The sequence below is a fragment of the Aedes aegypti genome, chromosome 2, assembly GCF_002204515.2.
Source record: "Aedes aegypti strain LVP_AGWG chromosome 2, AaegL5.0 Primary Assembly, whole genome shotgun sequence".
Lineage (NCBI taxonomy): Eukaryota > Metazoa > Arthropoda > Insecta > Diptera > Culicidae > Aedes > Aedes aegypti.
Window position 1 is genome coordinate 143,997,723 of NC_035108.1, and position 14,012 is coordinate 144,011,734.

General features: G+C 38.8%; 1 long non-coding RNA gene across 1 annotated transcript in view; it reads left to right on the plus strand.

The window, feature by feature from the left end:
• Positions 1-832: 832 nt before the first annotated feature.
• The window catches only part of LOC110676086, a 175,069-nt gene continuing 161,889 nt past the window's right edge, over positions 833-14,012 (plus strand). Inside the window, exon 1 of the long non-coding RNA XR_002500057.1 lies at positions 833-1,863. This is a non-coding gene — a long non-coding RNA (uncharacterized LOC110676086). The remainder of the gene's footprint in view (positions 1,864-14,012) is intronic.

The window sequence follows — 14,012 nt, forward strand, 5'->3', positions numbered from 1 at the left end:
GGAATAACTTATTCGCTCAATAAAATTTCAAATCAAGCAATGAAAAAATCTATCTTATTTGTCCAATCAAATTTTAAACCAAGCACTGAAAAAAATCTAAATTGCCAATGAAAAAAATTAAAATAAACACTTAAAATCAAAACAGATGTTTTTTGAACTGTAAAAACTAGCTGCTATTTAAGAATAAGATTTTAAGTCCTGTTTTTTTATTTTCTTTTGAATTTTTTTTTATATTTTTAGTGCATATTTTCAGTTTTTTCATGGAAAACATTTAATTTTCAATTCCGATTTTGAATTTTGGCAAAAACTATATATCAAATTATTCTCGAATTGTTGATTGCTTATTTATTTCCAACTATTGCTTGTGTCGTATTATTTTATTGATCGTTTTTTGATAAACTAGTAATGGTTATCCTTTTCATAAGGTATGATATATTACAAACACAAATTTTCTACACAAAAAACGTAACTCAATGAAAACACAAAAAACAACTCTTTTTCTAGTATATTGTCGGTTCGGACCATTGTTCTATTGGTTTATTCGAGTGAAGTGAAGAAATTTAATTTAGAGGTCTCCATTGTTATTCCATTGCATTATGAAAGGTTGGAGGAATCCCTTGCCAAAATAGTTCCATTGAAATAGTAAGTGGTGAGTAATCAATCCACGAGCATGAACTTGCTGCGAATAATTCACCAAATGAATCTCACCAGCAGTGCATTGTATACATAGGAATGAACTGGATACCATTCTCAGCAGGAAATCTTTTGGTTCGCATGCCGGGATCGATTGCCAGTGGGTGATTGCAGGCGGTTTAGTCATCATCGGAAAGTCGACAGCCAAGGATCTGTGTGGCTCGTGGGCGCCGGATGTGTTTTCACTTCGCTTGGGAAAAAAAATCGTTACAATTCCTCTGATTTGAGTGTCCGGTGATGTTGGAGCTATAGTTTTGGAATGTGTATCACTGAAAACTTCGCAGAACTTTAGGACATCAAACGACTTTGACAATATGTCTAAGGAATAATTCTGCCGCACTAATTAGTTGTGGGATGTGAAGCGTTGGCCACTCAGCAGATTTCACGATAATCCAGTGTGGTTCAATGATGGGATTTGTTGAGCTGCGTTGACTCCAACCAGTCTTGGCATGACTAAATAGTGGATTGAAGTGGCAGGAGTGTTGAAACGATGCTTCACATTCTCCTATGCTGACGACCAGACTTCGATCGGAAATTATTTTAATGAGGCAATGCAAATAGCAAAAAAGGGACAAATAACCAGTGCTCCGATATGAAAGAGAATTTAATGAGTGGCCATTAGTTACGACTAAGCGTGCACATTTGATCTTGCAAGAAGAGCAATCCAATCAGTGAGAAAAGATTCATTAAAATGCATGGAAACTGAAGGGAGAAACATGGGCGTTATCAGCACCCTTCGGAAAGGTCGAATCATAAATTGAATATAATGCCTCGAGGAGTAACGGCGGTGCTTGAATGACAAAACAGGTGATATTTTCCGAAGATTAAATACAGACGGAGCTAATCGGAAGCCAGCGAGCTTTTGTCCGCGGTGTGGAAAGTGAATTTTGCTGTGCTGCAAGAGGGAAAACGTGAAAGTAACAAGTGTAAATTTACAAGTTCACGGAAAAAGCTGTTGCAAGATTTGAAGCGCACCTTGAGGGTGGGCTTTTACTGTGTTGGTGTGGTAAGGATTATCCCGTCTGATGTAAATTTTTCGCGTGCGTTTCTTGAACAGATTTCAGCGATGGTGTACCCCGGATGTATGGAAGATTATTCCAAGACTTATTTTAGAAGAATGTACGAGTGCACAAGTAAAGTGATTTTTTAAGATGCTCATTCAAACAAAAGGTAATTATACAGTTTTTTGAGAAATTTCAACAGATACTATTAAGTCACAAGATCACATATATTTTTAAATCTGCTTTATCAATTATTTATACAGCCATATATCTCACATATATTATATTATATGTGAGCTATATAGTGAACAAAATTAAGTTGAGTTACAGTTTACATTATACTTTTATGTGCCTTCAATGATATTTGCGTACTACATTGAGGCAATTATACCACAATTACATGGTAAACGTTTAGGAATACCTTTTTATTTTTGCCTTTGAAACAATATGGGATTTTTTAAAATGAAGTAACGCCAATATAGAACTCTTTAAAATAAAGTTATGTCAAACCGAGCTTTTCTGGACCATTACAGCGTATGTGTCGTTTTCATACATCATAAAGAATCGATTTTGAGCAGATTTCAGTACATTTTCTCAAATTTTACGGCACACAGAGATGTATAGTATGAGAAGTTTCTCTATGTATCAGACAGTTAAAAAAAATTATCCAAGGAGCAGATTTTAGCTACGCACCTGATGTGTTGGTTATATTTAATTTTGTGTAACTTCGTTTAATCGTGTTGAAAAATTATTGATTTCATGTCATTTATGAAATTAGCTTAGCTTAGCTTAGACTGATAACACATATCAATGGTTGCTATTGCGTGATTGACCGAAGTCAGCGAAGATGCACAAAAAATTAACTAGAAGTATGGCTGGGATTGACCATGACTTCTTCAGTGTGCATCATTCAGTGCCTCCATTCAATAACTGCTCCGGCCACGTCCTTGTAGTAATGTTGGATTGAGGGAAGGAATGTTAGTGTGTAACATTAGCTATTTGGAGACCTTGATTTCATGTCATTTATGGGATTATTATTAAACTAAATTGTCACTTGAACTATCATGTTCAAAAAAAAATTTGGAAATAGCTTCAAAATAACGTCTTTTCCAATAGTCTATTCTAGGATGTCATTAAACATCACATTTTAAGATGCATGTGCTTTTACTTGAATGGGAATGGGTCACTGTTTATAATTTCGTAGATCAGTGAAAAATAATCGAGTTATAAATGTTTTCCCACATTTTTAATTTTCAAAAATGAAGTGGTGTTTGTATGTTACGAAATGGCTTGCGAACGGGCTACCAGATTATGAAAATTATTTCACTAAAGTGTTCATGAAGCGTTCCGATGCGTTTTTGTGCACAAAAAGTAGTAGATATTCAAAGAAAAAGACGAAACAACGGGACAAGATGAAACTGACAGTTTGTATGGAAATCTTGCAGCGCAAAAATTGGCCTACTAAGAAGCAATTTATCGTTTGCCGGGACCACTAGTAAAAGATAAAATATCATTAGAGAAAATAACTTCACCATCATAAAAAACTATATGAAAATTATCGAGATGAAGACAAATAGCAATCTTTATCATTAAAAAATATATTGAATTCTTCACCCCCGCCTAGGCCTAAAACCTAAATTAATCATATGGGTAAACGTGGCTTACGACTCAAGCGAAAGTGAAGAAATCGGCCCTAAATGTGTTATTTGAAGACGAAATAAATACAAAAACAATAGCTTAGCTTTTTATGGAATGAAAACAAAACAACAACATACTAATATCAAAAATAAAGGTAGGGGAAGGCCGCCTAAATTGCTTCGAGGTCGATATGTCGGCTTCATATGTCGAAATCAAATATCAATAAATCCTTTTTCAACACAGCATGTTGTTTTTTGAAGCATTAGGCATGATCAAGAAATATCACAGGCGTTGTATTTGTAAAATATTTTTTTATTTCTGGAAGCTTGAAAAATTAATGACTTCACACAATTATTTTTAGCGACTGGGTAAAACCGCCGAAAAAAAATTATCAGTTCCCTGTGATTCTAAAAGTAAAATGTTTTCTTAATTTTACATTGGTTAACGTGAATTTGGAATCATTTTTAGGTTAATTCATTCAAAAAAATTAGATCAATACTTATCATCACCTTAAGACACCCATATTTTGAAATAATATGCAATAATTCTTAAGTGAGCATCTGTTAAATTTAGACTAAATTCAATATCGACGAGCAGACTTTGATTTTTGATATTTGTTATGGAAAAATTAATGTCAATACCCGAATATTTGTACCAATACGAATATTTGTAGCACACATTCGTGTACATGTTCACGTATTCATTTAAAAATATATCTTTATCGTTTACCAAACGAATCCTTTCTCATATCCAAACTCCCAGTGTTTTCTTGTGGAAGTGCAGAGGACTCCTCGGCTTCCATAAAGCAAGTAACACGTCAACATTCCCCTCCCATTCCCAAATTGACCTGCATTCGGACGCAGCCGGCGCCGGTATTGTTTGTTATAATAATGAGAGCACCAGTACTTACACATTGAATATCCTGAGTAACATCTGTTGGTTCCCTGTGTAAGTACAGCTGTTCTTGCAATAACGGAGTAGCAACTGCGGGCGGTCAATCATGCTCATGCTCATGCTCATGCTCAATACGAATATTTGTAGCACAATTATATCAAGATTTGTTATAAATAGCAAATTTTGTTTCATTTTTGTTAGAATCACTTTAAATTGATGGAGCAAATTATAACATTACTACATCAAAATCCTTTATAATAACACAGGCTGTTCGATTTGTTTCAATTCAAAACATGATTATAAAACAATTTGTTGGAAAAATTGAGAGAAATTGCTTATAATAAATTTTGTTATAATTCAGTTATGAAAAGTAACAAAATGAGTTTAAGTTTTGCTTGATTTGAAACATATTGAGTATTTTTTTTTGTTTAAATTATAACATATTTTGTTTCAATTTCGTTAAGTGTAGAGGAAGTTATGTTATAATTTTTGTTATTCCAACTACTAACAAAAACGCGCCATCCGGTTGTCGCTCAATTGGTTACCGATAGAACCAGCTTAATGTTATGTGCGATAAGCGCAATTTTTGACATCTCCATTGAAAAAAAATACTGTTATACTAAAATGCGTCAGTATCCTGGAAATTCGTATAGGGTAAGTTTTCCATTAGTTGTGGGTGTTCCTATAGTTGCGGTAGTGCCGTTTTCACTCATTTTATTACATTAGCCACAGAACCGACACTGCCAACCGACGTATTGGCTTGTTGATACACGGAATAGTTGAAAAGAGCATTCAAATTGCTTTAAAACTGATGAAATATCACTAAAATTGCTAAAACTTTTCTTACTTGTACCAATAGTTGCGGTAAAATGTTCCTATAGTGGAGGATGCCATATCAAAACAACGGATATCGCAACTATAGGAACGCAAATTGAAAATATACCACAACTAAAGGAACAGTGTACCAATAGTGAAGGTATTATTTTTCGTGGATTACTGCGATGAAATCAATTTTCTCATTGAGTCAATTGCCGTTACTTCCCGTTACAACATTAACATGTACATTAATTGCACTACTTGAAATTTTGAGGGGTTGAATAAAGTTGAACCATGCTCAGTACCTCCACTATTGGAACATTTACCCTATGTGTCACATTCGACATAACAAGCAAGATCATACTATTTATGTTGTTTATGATCCGATCTGTCTAAGATGAGACAGAGCCTGCTTCCCAGCTTAGTGTTCTCATGAGCACTGCCACAGTTATTAACTGAGAGCTTGGTCTTGCTGAATAGCTTTGCGTTTACTGCTACGGCTATCTAGGCCGAACAATTTCTTAAACACTTTGGAAAGAACAGGCAAATTCATAACACCAAAATAAACGTCTGTTCAATACCATTCTGAAAGATGTATCGAATGACAATATATCACTTGAAATAATAAAACGTGAATTGATTTGCTTGAATTGCATGCGGTCCTAGAAATCGAGAAAAAAAAGAATTCAGTTTGGCTATCGTTGGAGATGTCGTCCTCAACAATTCCATTTAGTTTCCACCCATGTTTCTCAACAGTAGGTCCGCCAATTCGCAAATCTCGCTGAAACGAGCACCTTACAGCAAGCTGGTTTTTCGTGGTTACAAAGGTTGAGAAACAGTGGTTTACATTAACAAAAGTGATCTGAATAGTAGGAATGATTTGAAATAATCAAAATTATGTTCTATATTCCAGAAAATACTCGTCACCCTTAAAAGTGACGTTTTATTTATTGTGATTTCATATTTAGAACAATACCCGAGTAGAAGACCTTCCAATTTCGACACCATCAACGAACAAAATGTGTCAAAATCAGTCCATTCAACGACACCAAAGTGTGAAAGCAAGCGCCAAAAGTAAAATGTTGTTTGCTTTTAACATTTTTCTTCCTCATGGCGCCCGTTTTCGAGCCAGCACTCTGAAATGCTAACGGCAAAAGTTGAATCAAGGCAGAGCATGGTTGAACGATATTCAGCTGTGCACGAATGTTGATTCAGTTTCGGTTCATTACAAATTCGAAGCTTTTCTTGATTCCTTTACACATAATAATTTAATTTTAGCTGGGTAGTTCATACAATGTGAATCCTTTTTTATTCGTTAACAATGTTTCGGTTTCCGAGTGTTCCCGTACATATTTTTGACACAGATAGACAGGCAATAAAAAGTTTATCGAAGCAAGCAAAAGCTTTCGAAATGACCTTTACACGTTTCTTCCTTTGGCAGAGATGCCTGGCTCATCTGCAAAAAAAAAATTGACATCTCTTAGGTAACTCAGGTAGGTTAGATATAAAAATATTGTATAATATTGATCTCAAAATGCTGCCTTGAGAAACACCAGCTCTTACAGAAAGTCTTACAGATACAGTATTGGACAAAACATTTGCAACATTTTCGATTTTCCATACAAAATAATCAACTTTGGTAAGCTATATCTCAGTTATTTATGGACCGATTTGAATGAAATTTTGGAAAAACATCACACATAACTTGAACTTTAACATATAATTTTGAGTGATTTAAAAACAAGTTTAAAAGCAGTAACGGTTTGATTAAATGGAATTTTTTGATGATTTTTTTATAATTGACATAACTAAACATATTGAAGGAATAGCTTCATGGTATCTTCAGCAAAGTTGTAGATTTTAACGAGATGAACAAGTTTACTGAAGACAGTTTATGAGTAAGGCTACCAGATTTTAAGACGAATAGTTTTCAATTTTTCGTCGAAAAATACACTTTCGTTAAACCGTTATTATTTATAAATTGGATTGGAAAAATATTCAAAAATATATGCTAAAATTTAAGTTCTATTTGATGTTCTGTGAATGTTTCATTCGAATCGGTCATAAATAACTGAGATCTAGCTTACCAAAGTTGGTCATTTTGTATGGAAAATCAAACAAGTTGCAAATGTTTTGTCCAATGCTGTATGTATGAAACAATGCATGTTGGAGAATTGAATTTTTGTAGTTTAACAATCAATCCTTCAAGCCAAACTCTGTCGAATGTTTTTCCATGTCTAGAAGAGCAAGACCAGTGGAATAGCGTTCACATTTGTTGAAAAGAATTTGTTGTTTGTTGGTGTAACATTTTTATAAGGAATATAATCTTCATCTTTTTACATATAGTCAAAACCAAGTTTTTTATTTGTAAAATTGAAGCAATTTCATGAAAACCTATCATTTTATTGCACTTGCTATCTGCAGTGATCTTCATGTTTCTTCAGATATGAATGAAAAATTGGTTTTAGATGATTTCTGATAGGGGCCTTCCTTAGCCGAGTGGTTAGAGTCCACGGCTACAAGCCATGCTGAAGGTGTCTGGGTTCGAACCCCGGTCGGTTCAAAATCTTTTCGTAATAGAAATTCCCTTGACTTCCCTGGGCATAAAGTATCATCGTACTGGCCACACGATATACCTACCTTGATACCTTGATGGCTACAGCGTAGCGTCACGCCATTGCCGAGCGTATTGTCGAGCTCCATTTTCGTCGGTCTTGGGCGAAACTTCTCCAGTTGCCCCGAACGTTTAGGGTCACCAAGTCCTCTTCCACTGCGTACAGCCAGCGTATTTGTGGCCTTCCCCGAAACCGCCGATCTCTACCTGGTTCCCTGCTGAATATTATTTTTGCAATTCTTTCTTCCGACATTCGCACTAAGTGACCAGCCCACTGAAGTCTGCCGTATTATACACGATTGATAATATTCGCATCTTTGTACACTTGATATAACTCGTGATTCATGCGTCTGCGCCACACACCATTTTCGAATTTCCCACCGAGTATTGTCCGCAGCACTTTACGCTCGAAAACACCGAGAGCTTTCCGGTCTGACTCTTTCAACGTCCACGCTTCGTGCCCGTAGAGAGCCACCGGAAGAATCAATGTTTTATACAGGGCAAATTTTGTTTCCGTTTGCAAACTGCGGGACCTAAGGTGGTTAAGTAGTCCGTGAAAGGCCCTATTCGCAGCCGCAACACGCTTTTTCACTTCACGCGAAACGTCGTTGTCACATGTCACAAGTGTTCCAAGGTAAACAAATTCTCTAACAACTTCAAACACATCCCCATCAAACACTACCTCAGCACCTACACCACCATGCCTGACTCTATCTCTACCTGCAACCATGTACTTCTTTTTTGTAGAATTAATAGTCAAGCCTATCCTCGCTGTCTCCCTCTTCAGAGGCACGAAGGCCTCTTCGACTGACCTGCAATCAATTCCAATTAGGTCCATATCGTCCGCAAAGCCAAGGAGCATGTGCGACCTGATTGTGCTACTTTTTCCCGAATGTCGTTTCCCCGAATGTCGGTTCCCCGAACGCCAGTTCCCCGAATGACCCGTTTCTCCGAATGCCATTTCTCCGAATGACCCGTTTCCCCGAAAAGAGTAGCAGTTCAAATAGGCGCAATAATTGTTTTCAGTGGCAGGATGGTGAATTAGAAAGAACGATAAGCAATCAAAAGAAGGAGGTATATGGACATTTTTGTCTATACACATGTTGCAAAAAATGCTGAGTACCGTAAAACTCGTAAGAACCACCAATCAAATAAAGAAGGGTGCATATCAGATGACCAGTCCGTTCACCACCTTGAAATGTATAAAGATATGAAAATTATGAGTTCCAAATACTTTTCGGGGAAGTGGGCTCTTCGGGGAAACGGGATATTCGGGGAACTGGCATTCGGGGAACTGGCGTTCGGGGAACCGACATTCGGGGAAACGACATTCGGGGAAAAGTAGCACAACCGTGCGACCTTGTGATAATAGTGCCATTTATCTGCACGCCAGATCTCCTAATAGCACCCTCGAGTGCAATGTTGAACAGTAAATTCGAAAGTGCGTCTCCCTGCTTCAAATCGTCTAACGTCACGAACGAGGTTTACACCTCGCCTGCGATCCGAACACTTGATTTCGAACCATCCAGCGTAGCACGTATCAGCCTAATCAGTTTCGCCGGAAAACCATTTTCAGACATTATCTGCCAAAGCATTGAAATCAATAAACAGATGGTGAGTCTGCAAGTTATACTCCCGTCTAGGATCATTTGCAAGCTAAACATCTGGTCCGTTGTCGAACGGCCTCACGAAAACCAGCTTTGTATTTGCCGACGAAGGACTCCTCGAGCGGTCGCAGTCTGCTAAACAGGATGTGCGACAGAATTTTGTACGCCGAATTCAGCAGGGTAATTCCTCTGTAATTGGCACACTCCAGTCTGTGCCCTTTCTTGTAGATAGGACGGATGAGGCCATCCAATCAGCCGGTGGGTAATTCTTCGTCCTCCCATACCTTCAGAAGTACTCGGTGGATCGACTGGTAAAGCTGCTCGCTTCCGTGCTTGAGAAGCTCGACCGGCATCTCGTCCTTCCCAGCAGCCTTACAGTTCTTCAGCTCGCTGATAGCCTTTTTAACCTCTCCTATGATCGGTGGGTCCACAGCTTGATCGTCGTCATCTATGTTCATCCTGTTCCTCGCTACATTCCCATTTCCACCGTTCAACCATTGCTGAAAGTGCTCCTTCCACCTGACAGCCACCACCGTTTTATCGGTCAGCAAATTCCCTTCTCGATCATTGCACATGGCGGGCACTGGTACGGTATTGTGCCGCGCACCATTGACCGTTGCATAGAATCTCCGCATATCATTCCGGTTCATGCTTTCTTGAGCGTCAGCTACCACACTTTCTTCGTGCTGCCTTTTCTTTCTGCGGTGGATTCGTTTTTCTTCGGCTCTCGCTTCCCTGTCCGCTCTCTGTTCTGTCGGGTACCGGCCACAAGCATACGGCTTCTGGCGACATTCTTTATGTCTGTCACTCTCTGGCACTCTTCATCGAACCAGTCGTTTCGTCTTCGTCGTTGACCAGTGCTGATCACTTCCCGCGCCGTTGTTGTCACAGCTTCGTGGATAGGGTTCCAAATGCTGTCGACGTCTCCAGCAACGTTGATTCTTCTCAACTGCTCGTCTAGTTGCTGACGGTACTGCGCAGCTACCCCATCAGTCGACAAGCGTTGTATATTGAAGCGCAGCGTTCTGTTTGTTCTGGAACTTGTGACGCTGGATAACCGCACCCGAATTTTAGCTACAACGAGATAATGATCCGAGTCGATATTAGGGCCTCGGAAGGTCCTAACATCCATGACATCTGAAAAATGTCGCCCATCAACCAGCACGTGGTCTATCTGGGAGCAGGCATCGACACTCGGGTGTCGCTAGGTGTGTTTGCGGATAATCTTTCGTGCGAAGTAGGTACCTACCTACATACCTACTTCGCTACACGATATACGAATGCAAAAATGGCAATTTTGACAAATAAAGCTCTCAGTTAATAACTGTGGAAGTGCTCATAAGAACACTAAGCTGAGAAGCAGGCTCTGTCCCAGTGAAGACGTTATGCCAGGAAGAATAAGAATAATGGTGTCTGATGGTTGAATGATGGATTGTTTGTCCTTAACGTCAAATTAAATACCAGATATTATGGTGGGTTTTGTATAAGAATTAAGTGAACAGAAATTCCATAATTCTCATGAAAAATACTCTAAGCCTCCAAGCAATCTAAAAATTACCTTATCTTCCAATCTACAGCTGATCCTCGTCATTTTTAAACATATTTTTTTTCGGGCACCCCAATGTAGGGCCGATTATAATACACATCTGTATCGATTTCAGTCCACTGAATTCTGATTGATCCAGTCTCTGTGCTGGGTATTAGAGGCATGTTTATTAAATATGCGTATCACGATATGAGCGTAGGATGTGTTTTGCATGTTGGAAGCCGGTGTCGTTTCATTGGGAATGTAGCTAATGTAAGCAAAGAAAATTAATCGTTGTTTAACGACTACTGTTGCTGGAAAGTAAACGATGGCCCTTTTTGCATTGTTTATCAACATTCTTTCCTACATTCCAGCTGGGAGCAGCTTTGGTTCTCCTTAGCATTAGGCAGTGGTGTGTTATATATGGCTTACGATATAATTGAATTAATAATTTACACAAATGAGCCAAAACGCTGAATATTTGCCATACGTTAGTTGAGCCATAATTAAGTAAACGAATTTCGTTCACTTGGAAATCCTTAGATTTTACATGGATTTTGTTCAGCCGACTGACTTCACTCGAACTGGAAACATTTGTACAAAGGTTTTTCCAGCTGGATCGTTCTCTGTAAACTTTTTGTAGGCCTTGCGAGCCGGCTTGAACTGATCCAGGTATCAGGTATGAGAAGGCCGGCTCCGAAGGCACGTTCCCCACTAGTTGGGAGATTTGTGCCATCGCCATATTTGAGCCTATTTCATCATCTACCCGATGGGAGAGGAAAGATGGGAGGAAATAGGAGTGGGGTCCCTTGAAGAGGGAAGATCGCATAAGCGAAATGAGAGCATGTAGCTCCATACCACAATGGGTTCGAACAGCGCCCCAAAAAAGGCACTGCAAAACGCATGAGCGTAAAGACACCCTTTAGCTCATTACCACAACTGGTTAAGAATAACAGAATGTCCTGAAGATTCAGTTTCACTTAATAAGTGTTTATCAAGTAATTGGAATCCATAATCCATATTCGGAGTCACTACTATCACACACAAATGAGTCAGCACGCTGAATATTTGTAATGTGATAGTTGAGTCGGCAGTGGCCTGTCAAAGCTCTAACTAATAGACTGCAGCTTTGCTTTGACAGATTTGTTAAATACTTCACCACCCTTGGAGATGGGTCAGTAATTTACAATTTTGTTTGACGACACGACTCCTTGATTGTGCTGAGTAGCCGCCCAGGAATTTATCTGATGCTTCACCCAGCACTTCGAAATTGGAATAGCTGGCTCAGGGTCAATGAAGTTATGCGATGCTCCATCGCGAGCTGGCTCATCAGCCAATTCACTTCCAGCGATGAAAGAATACTGACTGAGCAACACATAAGAGAAAATATATCCGCCTGAAAAACGGTGCATTTTCTACCAAGTGAGTAAAACTGATTCAGCCTTAGCTCACGAGAATGTACACCTGTACCAGCTCTACTGTCAAGAAGGGAGCCATCTGTGTAACATATTATATTGTTTCATATGCTTCTTTCCAAATAGCCCGACGTCCACTCTTCCCGTGGAGGGAATTGTGTGGTAAATGTCCTGTAAGGAAAGTGACAAGCAATTGTGAGATGATCACTTGAAGATCACTTGGAGCTAGGTCAATTTTGTCCCAATTCACCAAAAGTGGAACAACGAAGTGTGTGTAGATCTACGATTCACTGGATTTTTCTGCAGTATATCCAGTATCCATAAACGGTAAGAGCATGAAAGTGCTTCTTGTTTAAGATGTATGCGTAGTGGCACAACGTAGAAAAAAGCCTCGAGCGCTACCGCGGGAGTCGTAGAGAACGCACAAGACATCGCCATCAAGCACATCCTTGAAGATGACCTAATTTTGATTGGATTGTTCTCACTTCGCCCTTTTGTCACCACAAAATACATCCATATTCCAATATTGGTCGAACAACTGTTGTGTAAATTCAATTGATATACTTGGGTTTGAGGCCCCAGGTTTTACCAAAGCTTTTTTGACTCTGAAATCAATGTGAGGTGTCCATGAAAGTTTGGAATCAAGTATTACTCCGACATACTTTACTTGATCAGTCACATTAATTTCAATGCCAAAAAGTCGTAAAGGTCGAATTTCATCACGGTTTCGTATTTCCGTAAAATGAACAATAGATGTTTTATTCGGGTTAATCGAAAAGCCATACTGGTGACTCCAACTCTCGACTACCTGAAGAGCACTTTGCATCATGTCGAATAGGGTGCTTATGCACATACCAACTATCAGAGCTAGATAGTCATCGGCAAATCCATATGTTGGAAAACCGCTATTATTGAGTTGCCTCAATAGCGTATCTGCTACGAGATTCCACAAAAGTGGTGACAAGACTCCACTTTGGGGGCATCCGCAAACACTCAATTGACGCATTGTCGAGAAGAGATGTCGGGTTTTGAGCATTTGATGAATCCAATTGGTAATCATTGTAGGTAACCCATGGTTTCGTGCAGCTTCCAATATGGCATCGAAAGACTCGAAAGACAAAGGCACCCTCAATATTCAAGAAAACACCCAAGCATGATTGCTTCAGAGCGATTGCTTTCTCGATATCGTATACGAACTCTTCGCTTCTTCATACGATGCACGTCCTCCTTTCGGGATAAACTTCACAGTAATATCAAGCCAGGATCTGGGAATATGCCCGGTAGCAAAACTGCTTACAAGCTGAGACGAGACTCGCGAAGACGGTCTTCTTTTTCTGTGATTGCTGAGTTTTTTTCTTATTCCACTTTGTGTTTACACCAATCATGCACAAGTCGTTCAAACCCTCACATGAACCTCTCAGCAAAAAATGATTGCGTTTGCATCACACCGAATCATAAATAGCCTTTTGAGTGAAATTTCATGCCAGTAAACGTAGCAGACATTGGAACTAACTAATCTTGTGTTTAGTTTTATTAGCAACTTTGGAAGAAACTGCTCCGCCGACTGAGGTTTTTAATAACAGTTTTTTTATACAATACTTCTCACTTTTTCAGCCATAAAAACGGTGGGCTGCATTTGACGTTTCGTGACAGTGGAATCTGGGCAGCATATGACGTTGATATTTTTTCTCTTCGTAAATCTCTCTCAGCTTACAAGAAGCTTTTTCTAAACATGTTTGATAATCTCAAATCCCTTCTGGAGCAGAACAGTATTATACCACAACAAACCTATTGAGTACCCATTGAATC